Raw genomic sequence first — 18,011 nt, forward strand, 5'->3', positions numbered from 1 at the left:
GGCTGTGGTCAAAGGAACAGAAACACTTTCGGCTAGAATCTCCCTTCCCTGGAATGCCCCTCTCAGGAAACCAAAGCTGCAGGGCTCTCTCCTCTGGTTACCTTTCCCATGGTCTCAGCACAGCAGCTTTTGACCTTTCAGCCCTAAACCCCTGTTTGCCTAGCTCCATCACCCCGACTCTCCTCTGCCTTTGTGTACAGACTTTGAAAGATGGTTGCTAGGGTTATCCTGGTGGCTCAGCGGTAAAGAATCCACCTGCCAATGCAGGAGACACGGGTTCAATCCCTGGTCCGGGAAGATCCACATGCCGTGGGACAATCTAAGCCTACAACTACTGAGCCTGGGTGCCTAGAGCCTGTGCTCCTCAACAAGAGATACTACTACAGTGAGAAGCCTGGGCCCTGCAACTACAGGGTAGCCCCTGCTCACTGCAACTGAAGAAGGCCTGCATGCAGCAATGAAGACCCAGCACATCCCCAAATCAATCAATCAATCCTAGAACAAAATGGTTGCTAGAGGAGAGATGGTTGTAGGTGGCATCCAGACAGCTCCCTGCATGAGTCATTACTGTGTCCCCTGCCCCCTCTGTGGGTGAAGCACCCTGGAGAGTGTGACCTCGTTTCTCCAGTGCCCTTGCCTGCAGATATTTAGATACTGTAGAGCACCATGTGAAAGGGGTGCAAAGCCACCTTTTATGTCAGAATTAAATGAAAGAACTCAAGTGAAGTATTCAGCACAGTGCTTGGTGCATAATAAGCCTTAAACAACAAGCAGCATTATTCATACTGAATAGCATTTGGTTCTATACTTCATAGAATCCTCAACTTTTAGGACTGGAAAGAAAACTGAACTTCTTTAAGCCCTCTTGTCTTCCTGCCCATTTAATTATGAAACCTTCTTTTTGGTCCCTGACTCTGTTTGGATACCTCCTGAGATGGGGGGCTGGCTCACTGCTCTTGGGGAGTCCCTGCCTTCTTTGGGCTACTTTGTGGATGTCAGTTAGGAGCTCTGTTTACAGGTGTGATGTACTTAAACCGCTTTCCAGTTGCAGGGAACGGGAAGCTGTCCCCCATCCAACTACAAAAATGTAGGCTGCCAGAAAACAGGATGCAAATTATAGTTTGGAGGATAATTCAGCAAATAACTCAATGACATACTCACTGGTGAAGGAATCGGGCTCTAGACACTTCACTTTACCCCTGGAGTTCGTGGTGCTCCAGTCCAGCTGAAGCCAAGGTCCTGAGGATGAGGAAGAACCCAATTAATTTAGACACATTTTATAGACCGGACATCAAAGATCCCAAAGGAACTCTGAAATCACCCTTTTCGTGGGTTCACGAGGACTCATAAACAATATCACCCACCCCTGGTTATTCATGCTCATTAAATGTCAGAATAGAGAGATTAGAGCTCGCAGGGGTTCCCTCCCCATTACTCTGGGGATGCTTGCCTGCATTTACGATGAGAAGGCCCTGGGGTGTTTAATAAACTACCTGATTTGTCTAATATAGTCCTCCCACGGCCTTGTTGATGTTCCCAGCTCCATGTCACACATTCTGATATTGGGATAATACCAGAATGTATTTAAAATTCCCACTGTGTCTACTTCATCTTTATTTAAAGGAAATGAATTTCAAGGTTTAAAGCAGATTTTCTAAAGTAAATGTACCTATGCACCTAGGAGTGAGGAGCTGAAAATATCACCATCATATGTGTCAAGACAGTAAGGGAAAGATTACTGCATAGGAACTGTACTAGACATTCATGGCTTGTCTAAGTTGAGATCCTGCTTCTCTAAGAATTGCGGTTTGTGAAACAATGGATTTGTATAAAGCTGAATTTATTCTCATTTAGGGTTTAATGGATTTAATCGTCTCTTAATGATATATTTTATATGGACTATTAAAAGGTTTGGATTGGACCTTAGAACTTAATTTGACCAATCCCTCCTGTTACAGATGAGAAAACTGAGACCCAGAGAGGTTAAAGGTTTTTCCCAAAGTCACACAGGTATATAAGTGTAGGACTAGCATTCAAATCCAGATTTTAAAAATTCAAATGGTTCAAAACTCACCCCATGTGTTCTGAGATAAGCATTTTCAGCAGTCTCTCTGGCATAAAAGGGAAGTGTTAATGTTTCCTCATTCTCTACATCCAAGATCCTATTTATTTGGAATTAGCCTGGTGGAAGAATCAACTTGCTCTCGCACCTGTGCCATTCCTGCCTCATACCACATTGACAAGGAACCACAACCCCCTTCCCCTGACCTCCCCCGACACGCACACACGGTATCTCCATATGCGCAGCAGGCTTTATAGGAGACTTGAGGAAACAGAGATTTGTATCACCATGTTGCTTGTTTCTCCTTCCTTTCAGAGTACCCTTCTGCAGAATTCATCCCAGAAATTCCCTGTCCCTCATTTCAAAAAGAGAATAATTTAGTTCATCAATTCTCTTTCACTTAGGGCTGTGTTTTGTTGCAACAGAGACATGTAAAACAATGCCTTACATAATTTTTCTCTCATGTAAAAGAAGTCTGGAGGAGGGCATTCTAGGGCTGGCGAGATAGCATCACAATCTCATCAGTATCCTAACCTACTTTCATTTTTCCATTTTGCTATCCTTCGCACGAGCCTCTTGTCCTCAAGCAAGATCACCTTAGGTCTGCAAAGTGGCTGCTGCAGCACAAGTCATTACATCCATGTTTCAGGTAGAGGAAGAGGGAAGGCCAATAAGGGGCCTGCCAACAGAGTCAATGCCCTTTTCAGGGAGCATTTCCAGAAGTCTTATACTATAGTTATTTTCTTCATTCAGTTGGCCAGAAGATACTCACATGGGCATTCTTCTCCAGAGGGGCGGCTGGGAAATCTAATTTTTCAGCTGGAACATTGCTACCTCCAGTGAAATCAGGGACCCTTGTAAGTAAGAAGAGAAGAATAAAATTTGGGTAGGCAACCACAATGTCTGCCACAACCCCCAACTCAGTTTTGGGCCTATAGCCGATGATTGGTTATTCTATTAAAGCTAAGAGGCCATCACAGGGCTGAAGGGAGGGAGCTGGAGGAAAAGAAATGGCTTTCACCTGCTGTTTTCACTGACAAGTCTCTGAAAGTGGATCGGGACAACAAAGAGATTTATTTGGGGGCAACAAAGAGATTTGCCAGGGATGTGAAATTTACCACCCTCCTTAGAAGGCAGAAGTGGTTACAGTTGCCTTTGTTTTTCTATTTCTACACCCAAGGGTTGATGTGAGAATCAGAAGACAGATAGGGGAAAGCATGTTATAAACCATAAAACACTACTCAGTGACAGCAATGATCGTTTATCATTATTACGAGTGTTGTCACATGTTCTAAAGCTGCGTGATTTTCTGACGCAGAGCAAGAATGAAAGCCAAAGAGAAAAGGAGAGAAAGACTGGGGGTTGCGGGGGAAGGGGCAGAGGGCAGAAGAGAGGAGAAGGGGAGAGGGAGGGGAGACGGGAAAGGTGGAGAGAGGAGTGGAGGCCCCTTTTCTATCAAAGGCAGAATGAAAATATATTGACATAATTGAATCCCATGTCTAACCCAAACACATATACAGCTACCCAGGAGACAGCATTGAAGTTCCTTGCTCAGGGTTTTCTATCTAAAGAGTATCCCCTTCATTTTTGTTTTTGTCTGTTGCAATCAACATGTGGGATTTTAGGTCTCTGATCAGGATCAAACCCACATTCCCTGCTTTGTGTATGATTTGACATATTTTGGCAAACATGTACACACATGAATCCATCCCTACCATCAATGTAAGGTATCCATCACCCCCCAGAGTTTCCTCAAACTCCCTCCTTCCTGCCCTTTCCTGGCCAAACCCCTTCCTGCCAGGAATCACTAATCTACTTTCTGCCACTCTAGATTCCTTTGCATTTTCTTGAATTTTATACAAATGGAATATAAAATTCCATAATGTCCTCTTTTTTGCTTAGCTTCATTCACTTGGCATAATAATTTGAAAAAGAAAACCCAAATTTATAGAGACGTATAATTAATGATGTAACACAGATTCTCTAGGACTGAGAACAGATAATTAGCCATATTTGCTTCAGCTCTCCTCTTGTTTTTTTAATGTGATTTATACAAAGAAAAAAATTGTAGAAACTTGCATAATTCAATGAATAATTATAAAGCAAACCCCTGTGGGCAAGAGATGAACCTTGCAAGCACCCTGTTATCTTCTGTGTCCCCTCTCTGACAATTACTTCTTCCTTCCCATTCCAGGTCACCACTATCCTCACTTTTGGGAGAATCACTTTCTTGCTTGCCTTTTTGGTTTTATGACCTATGTATGCATCCCAGTATGCTAGAGTTGAGCCACCTGTTTGTGAATTTTATATGAATGAAATCATATTGTTTGTCTTCTTCTGTGACTTGTGTTTTTTACTGTTATGTTTGGGAGATTAGCCATGTTGTGCCATGTGGCTATGATTTGTTCATTTTAATGGCTACAGAATATTCAACTTTATGAATATACCAAGGCATGGTACAGCCCACACCAGAAATAAATCTTTTAAATGTGATCATCATTGTTTGGCTTGCATTGGCACCCGAGCCTTGTGCCCATCAGACAGTCATCACAGGATAGAAACAGGCGAAACAGCCTCACTCCTGTGGCCAGGCCCCTGACCTCTACCCTGTGTCCATGGAAAGTTAAGCCATTAATATTCACATATGCAAATCATAGATATTTACAACAATACCTTCTGACATAGTATTCTTTCTGAAGAAGCAAAGCATAAAGTAGTTTTTTTTTTAAAAAAAAACTTGAACTTCATGTAATTTCATTAAGTCACCCGAGGTTAATAAAAAAGTACCAGAGACTGGGTGGCTTAAACAACAGATATGTATTTTTTCCCATAGATCTGGGGGCTGAAAGTCCAGACTGAGGCATTAGGCTTGGTTTCCTCTGGAGCCTCTCTCTGGTTTGCAAAGGGCTGCCCACTCCCTGTATCCTCCCATGTTTTCTTCTCTGTCTTCTTCACTGTCTTCTCTCCATGCCTGCTTCCTAATTTCTTTAAGTGCCTCCATCAGATTAGGTTAGGACCCATCCCAGTGGCCACAGTTTATCTGCATCCCTGTTGCAAGGCCCAGTTTCCAAATATGGTCACAGACTGAGGTTCTGGGGGTGAGGACTTCAATACCTGAATTCTGGGGGAGGCATGATTCAGTCCATAGCAGTTGTGTTGATCTTAACACAGCTAGTTATATTCTCCACGGGAGAAAGGAAAACAAGGATGAGGTTAGACACTCTCCTACAGCCTGCTCTTCCACTTTCACTCTTTTCCTCAGGCCTTCAATCTAGAACATCCTGGCTCCCTGCTCCTAAATGCCATTATTCCCCTGCTGCTTTAAATGATGTTGTTACTATAAATTACATGGGAAATACAAGAAATCCAAAGCTAGTTTTATGTTTCTTCATGTACAAGAGTGACATAGTAAGAGTCACTGAAGTCAGTGCTTACAGTCTGAGACTTTTTTTTTTTTGAAGGGTTCAGTGCATTATTCAAGTTGAAAAAATAATGATTTGGACCTCAGCCTGCCTCTAGCAGATGGACCACGTTGCCCATCCCCAGCCCTTTTTTAAGAAGCTCCCTTTATTCTGTGATACCCCAAGTGTCTACAGGCATGGTGGCTTACAAGCACCTTCTCACATGGTGCCTAATTAGATCCTAATCACCACCCAGTGCAGTAGAGAAATCATCTGAATCCCTGTTGTACACATGAGATAACTGGAGCATAAAGAATGTGGGATTTTCAAGGTCACGCAGCAAGAAAGGCATAAAGCCAGTTTTCATTTCTCAGTTCAGGTAATATGAATTCTGGAGTTCTGTGCTGGCTTTTCTCCCCCAAAGTGGCAGTACGTCCACCATTTTTTTGTCTCACTTGGGGTGCAGTGGTGCTAGTCATTGGGAGGGGGGGCAAGTGAAAGCATGATGATGACTCAGCGATCGATAAGCAAACGGGCTTTTCTCAGTGAAGCAGGGGTGGGGAAGCAGTCAGCTTCCTTCTTCTAACAACAGGGTGTATGTTTTGTTTTTCAACCAGCATGTGTCCTGGGTCCCTCTTACCCTTTGTCTTTCATGCTTTCAAAGCTTTCTTTTCCCTTCATATTCCAAGCCCACAAGTATTTGTTTTTGTTTTTTGATATCACCTGTATTTAGTAGTTGTTGTTTTACTGCAAAGAAGCACTTTCCTCTCCCCTCCATCAGTTTGTATATTCACTTATTAACTCATATCACTATGGTCTCATGGATTCTTGTTTTATTTAATGAGTTTTTGTTTTATTCCATGGATTTCAAAAACCGAACTATATATTTGTTCAGTGGGAACCGCTTCATTCTGGCTCCTGGGTCCTTTTGATGTGTTCCCATAACTCGGTGAGCATATCCTTGTTGTTGCTGTTCAGTTGCTAAGTCGTGTTTGACTCTTTGCGACCCCAAGGACTGTAGCAAACCAGGCTTCTCTGTCCATGGGATATCCCGGGCAAGACTCCTGGAGTGGGTTGCCCCTTCCTTCTCCAGGGGTTCTTCTTGGACCAGGAATTGCACCCATGTCTCCTGCACTGGCAGGTGGATTCTTTACCATTTTACCAGGGAAGCCCGAGCATATCCTTACTTGGCACAAAAAGGTGTTTCATATTTTTCTTTTACTTTCCTTGCCCCCACCTTAAATTCACTGTATTTTGAGAATTGGTGGATACCACCCAGTGTTAAAAATTGAAGTCTTCAGCCATTGTACGAGCCAGAGGAGATCGTGATTTCTTCTCAAAATATGACCCTTCTCTGCCTTCAAATGAAAGGATAAAGAGGATGATTGCCCCCAAGAAGGCCTGTGTTTATAATTCATTCCAAGGGTAAACAAATCTACTAACTTTAGTTTCTGTGGCATCCCTTTCATGGAAGAGAACTTCACACTTTGTCTCAGACGACACTACATAGGAAGCACGAGATCAAATATGTGGGGCAGGGTAACAGGAGATCAGTATGGAACGGACTGCCTCCCTTACAACAGTGCCTCTGACCCACATTAGGCTGTCCTCCCAAGGATCCTACAGGGAAGGCGGCAGAGCATCGAACCTCAGGGTACAAGGACCTTGTCACTCCTGACTCCCACATGGTGAAAGGTAACCCTCTGTGCTGGGGACACCTGGGTGGCTGGGCTGTCCTTCCTACACTCACAGGTGCAGCCAGAGCCTACTCTTAAGACAGTGTTGATCATGGCCCCTTTTCTATTAAACATAAATTCAATCAGGAAAGATTTGAAACTTAAAGAAAATTACAGAGAAGTATGTCAAAAGCACCAACGTGGCCATGGCTAGATGATAGAAGAAATGTTAACATTTGCCTTAGATCCTTTTAGAAAGAAAGTAAAACTACAGATAAAATCGAAAATCAATTGCCCTCCCTCTCCCTCCAGAGGTAAGTCTCAAGTTAGTAGGCAGCTTCTTAGTGCTCAATATTATTTTGTTTTTATGTGAGTAAACACCAATGTGTAGTGACTTGTATATTTAAAACATTTCATAAGCAATACTCTTAAACGTGCTATGCATCTCAGGCCCCAGGCCCCTATTTTTGTTTTTTTGTCCAATCATAGAGGCTAGTTTTGTTTTAGGAATGGGACACCACAAAGGCCCAAGACAAACCCAGAGATGGAACAAGCTAAATCCAACATGGCAGGCAAAGTAGGCTAAAGGTCACCACTTAATGTACCTTGATTTATCTCTGTATTTCCATGGCAACCCCTGAGAGCGGAGGGACACTTACCCTGATTTCTCTGTGTTTGCTTCAAAAGTACCTGGTGTTTGGCAGAGATGCTTTGGGGCTGTACTTTGAGAGATATATAGTGGTCAACCACTGGAACTCTCTCGGAAGACCATGAGAACGCGCCTGCGCAGATAAACCAGGGGGCGATATCCTGGCATTACCTTTGCTTCATTACCTTGCTAAGGTCGCCACCCAAAGTGGGGACTCATGCTCTGCTAGACTCAATTTGTGCCACATGCGAAGAAGGATGGAAAATTGTGCCTGCCCTGTCTGCCCCAGGGAATCTCTGTAGCTTTCCCAGAGCCCTATCTGCCTCCTAACCCTTTGAGTTCCCTCACTCCCCTCTTTTTCGGAAGAAGGTGCTTTTAGGGTGGGAGCTTCCCTTCTCCATTCTCTGACCATTGAGTAAAAGCCTGTTTTGCTTGCAACCAAACTCAATTTCGTTACTGGCAGAGCACACCAGAGAAGGCAATGGTAACCCACTCCGGTACTCTTGCCTGGAAAATCCCATGGACGGAGGAGCCTGGTAGGCTGCAGTCCATGAGGTCGCTAAGAGTCGGACACGACTGAGCAACTTCACTTTCACTTTTCACTTTCATGTATTGGAGAAGAAAATGGCAATCCACTCCAGTGTTCTTGCCTGGAGAATCCCAGGGACGGGGGAGCCTGGTGGGCTGCCGTCTATGGGGTCGCACAGAGTCGGACACGACTGAAGCGACTTAGCAGCAGCAGCTGCAGCAGCAGCAGCAGAGCAAACCTGGGTGGAGAAAGAACTCCCTGACTGATAGGGTGTGTGGTGGGAGGGGAGCTTTGGTTCAGCTGGGGCAGCAAGAGGAGTGTTTCATGTCTAACTCAGAAATAGTATCATACTGCTTGTATCTTTTTTCAGTTGGCTTCTTGTTTTCACCTAACACTGAAATTTATTCATGTTAATATTAATAATGTAGATCTAGTTCATTTATTTTATTTGTTAGATACTATTTTCTTGTATGACATTCCTAATATGTGCATGTGCCTGCTAAGCTGATTCAGTCTTGTCCAACTCTTTGAGACCCCAAGGACTGTAGCCCGCCAGGCTCCTCCATCCATGGGATTCTCCAGGCGAGAATACTGGAGTGGATTGCCATGCCCTCCTCCAGGGGTTCTTCCTGCCCCAGGGATCGAACCCGTTCTTCTTTACACCTCCTGCATTGGCAGATGAATTCTTTACCACTATCCCCATCTGGGAAGCCCTTATAATGATATGATATTGTTCTTATTAATTCCTAATGCTTTGTATATTCTCTTGGATTTTCTTTGAAGATAATAAACTCACCTGGAATAATGACAGTTTTCTTTCTATCCTTAAACCTGTTATTTCTATTTTTAATATAATGTTGAATAGGAGTTCAAGTGGAGATTATTTTGTTCTTTTTCTAATTAAAAAGAGATTGTAAGGGTTGCATTATTAGGTCTGATGCTTCTGGTAGGTTTTGGTAGTTACCTTTTTATCAAGTTAAGGAACCTACCTCTTAGTACTAGCTTGCCTGGAGTGGTTTTTCCCAATGTCCATTCATGACTGGCTTCATTACGTTTCTTCTTCTGAATCTATTGACACCGATTATATAATTTTATCCTTTTAATTTCCCAATTTAGTTAATTACATCATTGGATTTACTAATGTTAAACTATTCTACCTTTTTTAAGGAGAAGATGAGATAGAGGACCAACCTCTATTTATTGGGGTCAGGATGTATTTATTTTTAAACACAGGTCAATTAAGTTTGCTATCCAGCTGTTTGCTATCTATGTATCTATTTTAAAAATTCTTGTATTTTTGTACGTTTGAGGTGGGGGGTGCTGTACATCTTTCTCCCTTGTCTGGTTTATTATCTAGACTATACTGGATTCATAAAATAAGTTGAGAAGTTTCATCTTTGTTTACTGTCTGGAAGATTTATATATAGTTGGAATTATCTGTTCTATGAAAGTTTAAAGGATCCACCTGGAGAACCATCTGTAACCCATAATTTCTTTGTGGAAAGACTGAAAAACTATTAATTCAAGTTTTTACATTGTTATAAAAGTACTTGGGTTTTCCGTTTCTTCTCAAATTAGTAATGGCAAGTATAGTATTTTAGATTGGGGTAGATAAACTATGGCGTTTGAGCCAAATGCAGCAACTTTTTGTAAATAAAGTATTATTGGAACATGGCCATACATATTTATTTACATATTGTCTATGGCTGATTAGGTTGTGTTCTCCTAATCAATCCCTAGTACCTATCCCTCTGTCTCCTTGAATCTCATAGCTTTTCTATCCTCAGTATAGATGAAGAATTTAAAAATAGAGTTTTCAGTTCACTTCACCCGACTTAGTCATCCATCAGTCCTTCCATTCAGTGACTTCTTGGTGTCCACATTCCCAGTATTATTCCCAGTGCTATATCCCCACTAGGGATATAGCAATGAACAAACAAGTCCATGCCCTCATGAAGCTTATAGTCAAGGATGGAGTCTCAGACAATAGACAGACATACATTATGCCTGGTGTATTGGGGAGAAAAATAAAAAATAGTAGACTTTGGCTACTATTTCCATTTCTGTGACATTCTTTAGTCTATTCAAGTTATTTATTTCTTTTGTATCAATATTGCATTTTCTATATATTAGAATTTATCAATTTCATGTAGGTTTTCAAATTCATTACTATGGAAGGTTTCATTCTTCTGTTTTCAACTTTTTGTATCTTATTGTCTTTATAGGTAACATAATGTTGAATTTTTTTTAAAAGCCCAGCTTACTGTTTTTCTCTAATTGAGACATTTTCTAATTTATAGTTATTTTATATTTAAACTTAGTTGCAATTTTATTCACATTTTTCATTTATTTGCCTTCTTTTATTTCTATTCTTGCTTATCACTGGATATGAGCAGGTTTAAAAGTTATACTCTATTTTATGCATCTGATGATTGCTTTAAACCTAAGATTAATATATATTTAAAAATTTCTCCAATTAATGTATTAAACTTGTCAGAATTTATGTCTTTCACCTAAAGTATCAAATATTTTAGTCTGCTCTCATGTCCTTCAGTTTCTTCCCCGCCCCTATTCCAATGCCATCATTACGTGACAATGATTTATTTTCTTTTTTTCAGTCATGCTATATTTTTTAATTACTTTCCCAGATTTATATCTCTTAAATTTTGAGTACTTTTTCTAAAATTATTTTCAATGTGTGGTAACCCTTTTATTATCTTACATTCCTGAGAATGTTTTTTATTACCCTTCATATTTTAATGCCAATTTTTGGATATAAAGTTCTACTTTGTAAATTTTTTTTTTCAATTAAAAAATTACTTTCCACTTCTTGTATCCTACACTGCTTTTGTAAGGACTAATGCCTCTCTGCTTTCTCTAGGTAGGTATTCTCTAACCACTAGAGTCTTTTCAAATTTTACCTTTGCCTTTGGGACACACACACAAAAAAAAAATCACTACAATGTAAGTATGGGTTTTCATTCTTTACTTTAGATGTGAGGTCTTTCATTTTTTCCTAATTCTGGAAAATTAATTTCCATTTATTTTTTCAAATTTTTTCTCCTTTCTATTTTCCTTTTTCTCTTTCTTGTTAGAACTCCTATTATTTGGATGTTGAAAATTTTACTTCTAATATCTTTACTTTTTAGATTTTTTTTCTTTTGTATTTCTTAAGAATTTGTTTTGTTTTGTTTTCTGTTGCCATCTTGGAGAATTCCTCAATTTGATCTTTCAGTTCACTAATAAATTCTTCATAAATCTGTACTAAATATATGAATATATTCTTCAGCTAAATCTGTCCTATCATTTATCTACATTTATCTGATAAAATGTGAATATTTCCACTTGGGTTTAAAATAATTTGCTGTTCTTATCTCATAATCCAATGATTTATTATGTTTACTTTAAATTCTTGGCCTAGTCTTCTGTTTCATAGAATCCATGGTGCTTCATTTGCCCTTTTTATTGTAATTTTTTTGATAATCTCACTTTTAAGCTGCCTCTACCACCCTCCCCTGCCCCACCCCCAGTGAGCTCGTGCTACTCTGGTCATGTATATTTGGGGATTTCCAACAGAGAACTCTAGTCTGTGTCTGTCTTTGTGAATATAAAGTGTAGCTAGTGGATCATGTCCCCACAGGGCCACTATTGATTACTTCTGATTGCTGACTCCCCATAAGGCAACACTCTGGTTCAGGGTTTCAATTTAAACTTTTAAAGACTAGATGCAACATAGTATCTTGCATTGGATTCTGAAAAAGAACAAGGACATCAGTGGAAAAAACCTGGCAAAATATGAGTATGGTTTTTGCTATTAATAATGTACCCATGTTAATTGCACTGCAGTTATGTAAGACATTAACATGAAGAGAAGCTGGATGAAGGGTCTACAAGAAACCTTTGTGCTATGGCTGAAATTTTTATGTAAACCTAACACTGGTGGTCGGACACGACTGAAGTGACTTAGCAGCAGCAGCAGCAACATTGGTGGCTTAGTCGCTCAATCGTGTCCCTCTCTTGCGACCCCATGGACTGTAGCCCAGTGGGCTCCTCTGTCCATGGGATTTCCCAGGCAAGATTACTGGAGTGGGATACCATTTCCTTCTCCAGGGGATCTTCTCAACCCAGGGTTTGAACCAGGTCTCCTACATTGCAGAAAGATTCTTTACCAACTGAGCCATCAGGGAAGCCAAAACCTGACATTATTCCAAAATAAAACATTTTTATAAATATTTTTGATAAGTGAACTAGACACTCATGTATAATTATCTATAGGTGTATTTCAGTTTAAATAAAACATTTTAAAAGTGTAAAACATACACACACACACACACACACACACACACTTATACTCCTTAAAAACCCTTTCAGTCAAAGCGCCAGTGAGAAGACAGGATTGCCCTTGGTTGTAATCCCCCCACTTTTGAGGTTCTGAAAGGGAAGGACTGGAAAATTAAAACTCAAGGCAAGCTGGTCCAGTTGTCCCACAGTTCACTGATGCTGATATTTTTAAAGCTCTATTTTCTCTCTGTTTCATTTTGCCTAGATGTTATTGTTTGGCTTTCAAGTTCACTGATCTTTTTTTCTCTACTGTCTAATCCACTGTTAATCCAATCAGTATATTTTAAAATCTCAGACATAATTTTCATCTCTAGAAGTTTTATTTGGGTCTTTTGTATATTCTCCATGTCTGCTTAACTTTTTAAACACTAGGAACACAGTTATAATACTTGCTAAGGTCCTTCTCGGCTGATTCTAACATCCGTGTCACTTCTGAGTTGGTTTTGGCTGGTTGGTCTCACTATGGGTCATATTTTCCTGATTTTTTTGCATGCCTGGCAATCTTTGATTGGATATCAGACACTGTTACTTTTGCCTTGCTGGTTTTGGACATGTTGTATTCCTATACATCTTCAGTTTTGTTCTGGGATACAATTAAGTCCTTAGAAACACTGTGATTCTTTCAGGTCTAACTTTTACAATTCACTTGGTGGGTCTGAGATGGCTGGATGGCATCACTGACTCGATGGATGTGAGTCTGAGTGAACTCCGGGAGTTGGTGATGGACAGGGAGGCCTGGCGTGCCGTGGTTCATGGGGTCGCAGGGAGTCGGACACGACTGAGCGACTGAACTGAACTGAACTGAGGTGGGTCTAGGGGCTTCTCAGGTGGCTCAGTGTAGTCTGTCTGGTGGCTGTAGGCACGGCTCCCAGTGCTGTGTGAGCCCTGGGACATTTTCTCTCCAAGCCTTTCAGGTGGTTCTTTCCTCCACTTCATGTAGTTTCTTCACATGACTTGTGGTTGATGGGTGCATGGGAGGTTCTATGCAGATTTCTGAGATCTTCTTACTGAGCGAGCTCTCTTCTTTGGAGCTCTGTGTTATGAACTCTGGCTGCTTTGGTCTTCCTGGACTCTCCGCTCCATCTCCTTGACTACAGGAGTCTTCAGGCTCAGCCTCAGTTGTCCCTCAAGGGCCATAGCCAGAGAATTCTCTTAAGGCAGTACATTGGGACAATCTGCTTCTGGTCTCTTAGGCATGGTTGTCTTCTGTTTTGTGACTTCTATGTCTTGAAAAACACTGTTTTATGTATTTTTTCTTTCTTTCCTTTTTGTTATTGTTTATAAAGTAGGGTAAATTGGTCGCTGTTACTCCATATTACTGGCAACAGAATTCCCACGTTCTTTTTGTTGTTGTTGTTCCCTACATTTTAATGGCGTGTTGAGGGAGGTTTGTGTAGTGAGGGCAAAGAGGGGCCAGGACAGCTTTCCCAGTTTCAAAGCTCAGTGGCTTCCTCTTCCATTGTTACCATGAAAAACTCAAAATGTGGTCTCTCTGGGTAGCCACTAAGTCTCTCAGGGCTAAGATTTCTGCCTCCAGACTGTGCTTCCTAGAACTCTACAGGCCATACTCTTCAAGGTGGACAGGACACAGGTTTTTAAAAATAGAGAAAACGATAGGTTGCATTGAAGGGGGCACCGTTTGTGAAAAGGCGGGGCCAAGGGAGCCACCAGGGCAGGCGCAGAGGTGAGGTGGGGGCAGAGGCCAAGGTCAGCCAGACGAAGACGCCACAGTGAGGGCTGAACACAAGGCCATGCGAGCCGTGTTTAAGGAAGAGCCACTTATTCACACACTCCACCTCTGGGCAGGGGCAGGCACAGAATGCAAGTCTGCCAAAACAGAGGAGGAAGTCATATGTAAGAAAAGGCCCATGTGTCTAGGCAGGATGTTGAGCATTTGAGGAGAGCTTGATGCTTAAACACTTCCATGGCAGAGATGGCTGGCTACCCCCTGAGGATAACTTCTTCCTTTGCAGGGCTCCCAGGATGGTCACTGTGGAGAGGCTGCCTGCTCAGGGATGACATTCCCAGTCCCCTTCGTAGGTTGGCATGAGGCTCAGAGGCAGGCCAGGTGAGTGCCAGTAATATGAGTGCCAGGGATGTGCACCTCCCACACAATCTAATCCCCGTGCTTCTGCCCTTACAGTTGGTTGGCATGGAGACCCTCAGGACAACCCTAATGCCTGCACTATCTCAGGACAGCCTACCTAACTAGGGCGTGGACAATTTTTGCTGTTGTGGTGATGAAGCTGTAACGTTATGTTAAGAACATTTTCAGTAATGAAGCAAATTGATCATTTGGTAAATTGACCGTTGACAATCCAATTTCTAGCAAATTCTTTCTTGAGGGGATATGGATATACATACATATATATATATATATATGCAACTTGATATATAGAACTTGACTTGCTTCCTTTGGAAAGACCAAGTGGTATTTTGAGTAGAATAACACACCATTTTTAGCTAAGAGCTGATGTTACTCATACATGTAGATATTTTGTAGATACTGTACCCTGTGGTTAGATGGGAAAAGACTTGCCTTCATTCTTTTCCTTCCATTCACAGGATGCCAAGCCACCTCTCGTGTGCCCTCTACTCTTACAAGGCAGAAAATTTAAGAGGAAGAAACTATGGGAACTGAGAGAGGGAGAGGGAGAAGAGAAATCACAGAGGATACTCAATGTTGTCAAACCTAGACAAACACAGACAAGAAAGACTCAAGGGGAGAAAGAAAGAACATTTTGCCCAATCCTTGTGTGTGTGTATACATACTTGATTGCTGAATTACACGTCCAGTAATGTTCTGCCCTTCTTAATGCCAGAGATGTAACAATGGACTTACAGGTCTAACTCCTTTATTTTACAGATGCACAAGCTGAGACCCATATAGAGACACAGGGCTGCTCAAGTCACTGTTTATTAAGTTGCAGAGTTGGGATTTCCCAAATTCACTTGATTTAGAAATTTTATAGAGGCCCTCCTCCCACTCCCAATGCCCAAATTTACCTTTGAGTTGCGAATCTTGTCTTCCTGTGAGCTGGTGAAAGCCACAGGGTGAGCCTGCAGGGAGATGAGCTCCCTGTCCTCACTCAGCTGCTACCCAAACAGACTGCACAGCACAGGGAGAACGACATGGCAGAGAGGGGTTTTCCACACAGGGTCCCCACCAAAGCCTCCCTCTTTTGTTTTTCAGGGGAATCCCTCCGGCCTTCAGCTTGCAGCCTCGGGAGGCTGTCTTGCGTCACTCTTGCCGCATTGCTGGGCTGGTGACCACAGAGAGTGACCACAGGCCTGGGGAGCTGGGACTGTCTAGAAAGCAGTTTCTCTTTTAATATCTCTCTAGAGGTGGTGCCGTCTGCCCTTCCCAGGCTCCTCCCAGTCTGATTGCTCTAAGCCACACTGGAGCCCTGTCTTCCCTAGAGACCATGGGGTGGCACGCCAACTCCCTTTCAGGGAATTCAGCCCACCATGGCTACCTCTGTGTGTTGCGCATGCTGCGGACACTTTTGCTACACTCAGAGAATACCAGTTGCTTTCATACAGCTGTACTTTAGCACAAGATGTTTCTTCTGTCTAGACTTTTCTGTCCCACCTGGACTGCTTAGAACTCTTCTTCATTTTTTTTTCACAATAATTTATCTTTGAAATTGGGTAAAACATATAAAACATAAAATTAACATTTTAACCATTTTTTATAGGGTACAGTTCAGTGGCATTCAGAATCTTCACATGGTTGTGCAAACATCATCACCATTCATCTCTAGAACTGAAACTGTCTGCGTGCTAAATCACTTTGGTTGTGTCCGACTCTCTGTGACCCTATGGACTGTAGCCTGCCAGGCTCCTCTGTCCATGAAATTCTCCAGGCAAGAATACTGGAGTGGGTTGCCATTTCCTTCTCCAGGGGATCTTCCTGACCCAGACATCAAACCTGGGTCTCCCATATGTGGGCAGATTCATTCCTGTCTGAGTCGCCAGGGAAGCCACATCACTTAATAACTGCCCATTCCTTCTCCCAGCCCCTGGCAGCTGCTGTTCTACTTTCTGTCTCTATGAATTTGACTACTTTAGGCAACTCATAGGGGCGGAGTCATACAGTGCTTGTCCTTTTGCGACTGATATTGCTCTTAGCATGATGTCTTCAGGATTCATCCATGCTGTGGCGTGTGTCAGAATTTCCTTCCTTTTTAAAGGCTGAATAGTACTCCATTGTATGTATGTATCACTTTCGTTTATTCATTCATCTGTTGATGGACACTAGGTTGATTCCACGTTTTGGCTACTGAGACATGATTAACATATGGTCTGTGCCGGACAATGACCCACATGCACTCAAGAAGAGTGTTCTGAGTTATGTCTGTTGGATCTAGTTGGTTTGTGCAGTTGCCCCAGTCCTCTAGTTCCTTACTTGTCTTCCATTTGGTCATCCTATCCTATTGAGCAGAGAAGGCAATGGCACCCCACTCCAGCACTCTTGCCTGGAAACTCCCATGGACGGAAGAGCCTGGTGGGCCGCAGTCCATGGGGTCACTAAGAGTCGGACATGACTTAGCGACTTCACTTTCATTTTTCACTTTCTTGCAAGGGAGAAGGAAATGGTAACCCACTCCAGTGTTCTTGCCTGGAGAATCCCAGGGACGGGGGAGCCTCATGGGCTGCCGTCTATGGGGTCACACAGAGTCGGACACGACTGAAGCAACTTAGCAGCAGCAGCAGCATCCTATTGAGAGTACAGTAGTGAAGCCTCCAACAGTTATTGGAGAATTGTCTCTTTCTCCCTTCAGTTCAGTCAGTTTTTGCCTCACACGTCTTGGTGGTCTGTTATTAGGCATGTAAATGTCCCTTCTCATTTTGAAGCCTCTATCCAAATGCTCCCTCCTCTGGTGCCCTCACCCCTGCCTCCCCCAACCCTGGGTAGTTACTGTCCTCTGCACTCTCACTGTAACTTGGCTACACCTCTGTGTCCCAGGTTCAGCAATCGTGAGTAATTTACATGTCTCTCTTCCCAGTTAGTCTTGGAGGACACAGAATTTTGTCTTCATTATGTTTGCACCTTCAGAATCTGGCATAGTAGGAATGTTTGTTGAATGGATATTTGTCCTGGAATGCAACAGTTGCATCATCCATGTTCTTCCTGGGATAAAAATAATTGTAGTCAGAAATTCTCAACATTATTGCTTTTGTATCAGTAATATAGCTTCCAAGGTAGCTCTTGCGCTTCTCCCTTATTTGATCCTTATTGCAAGCCTATAAGGGTGCCAGGCTCCACTTTACAGGTGAAGAAAACTGAGGATCAGAGATTTGGGTTGACTGTCTTGCTAGAGGTCAAAATAATAAGAAGCAGAGCTGGGAC

At 42.2% G+C, this 18,011-nt stretch overlaps 1 long non-coding RNA gene across 1 annotated transcript in view; it reads right to left on the reverse strand.

Moving 5' to 3' along the window:
• Nucleotides 1-1,132: 1,132 nt before the first annotated feature.
• The window catches only part of LOC120862830, a 585,125-nt gene continuing 568,246 nt past the window's right edge, over nt 1,133-18,011 (reverse strand). The window contains exon 3 of the long non-coding RNA XR_005720857.1: nt 1,133-1,239. This is a non-coding gene — a long non-coding RNA (uncharacterized LOC120862830). The remainder of the gene's footprint in view (nt 1,240-18,011) is intronic.

Source organism: Oryx dammah, unplaced genomic scaffold, assembly GCF_014754425.2.
Source record: "Oryx dammah isolate SB20612 unplaced genomic scaffold, SCBI_Odam_1.1 HiC_scaffold_1, whole genome shotgun sequence".
In the NCBI taxonomy this organism is placed as follows: domain Eukaryota; kingdom Metazoa; phylum Chordata; class Mammalia; order Artiodactyla; family Bovidae; genus Oryx; species Oryx dammah.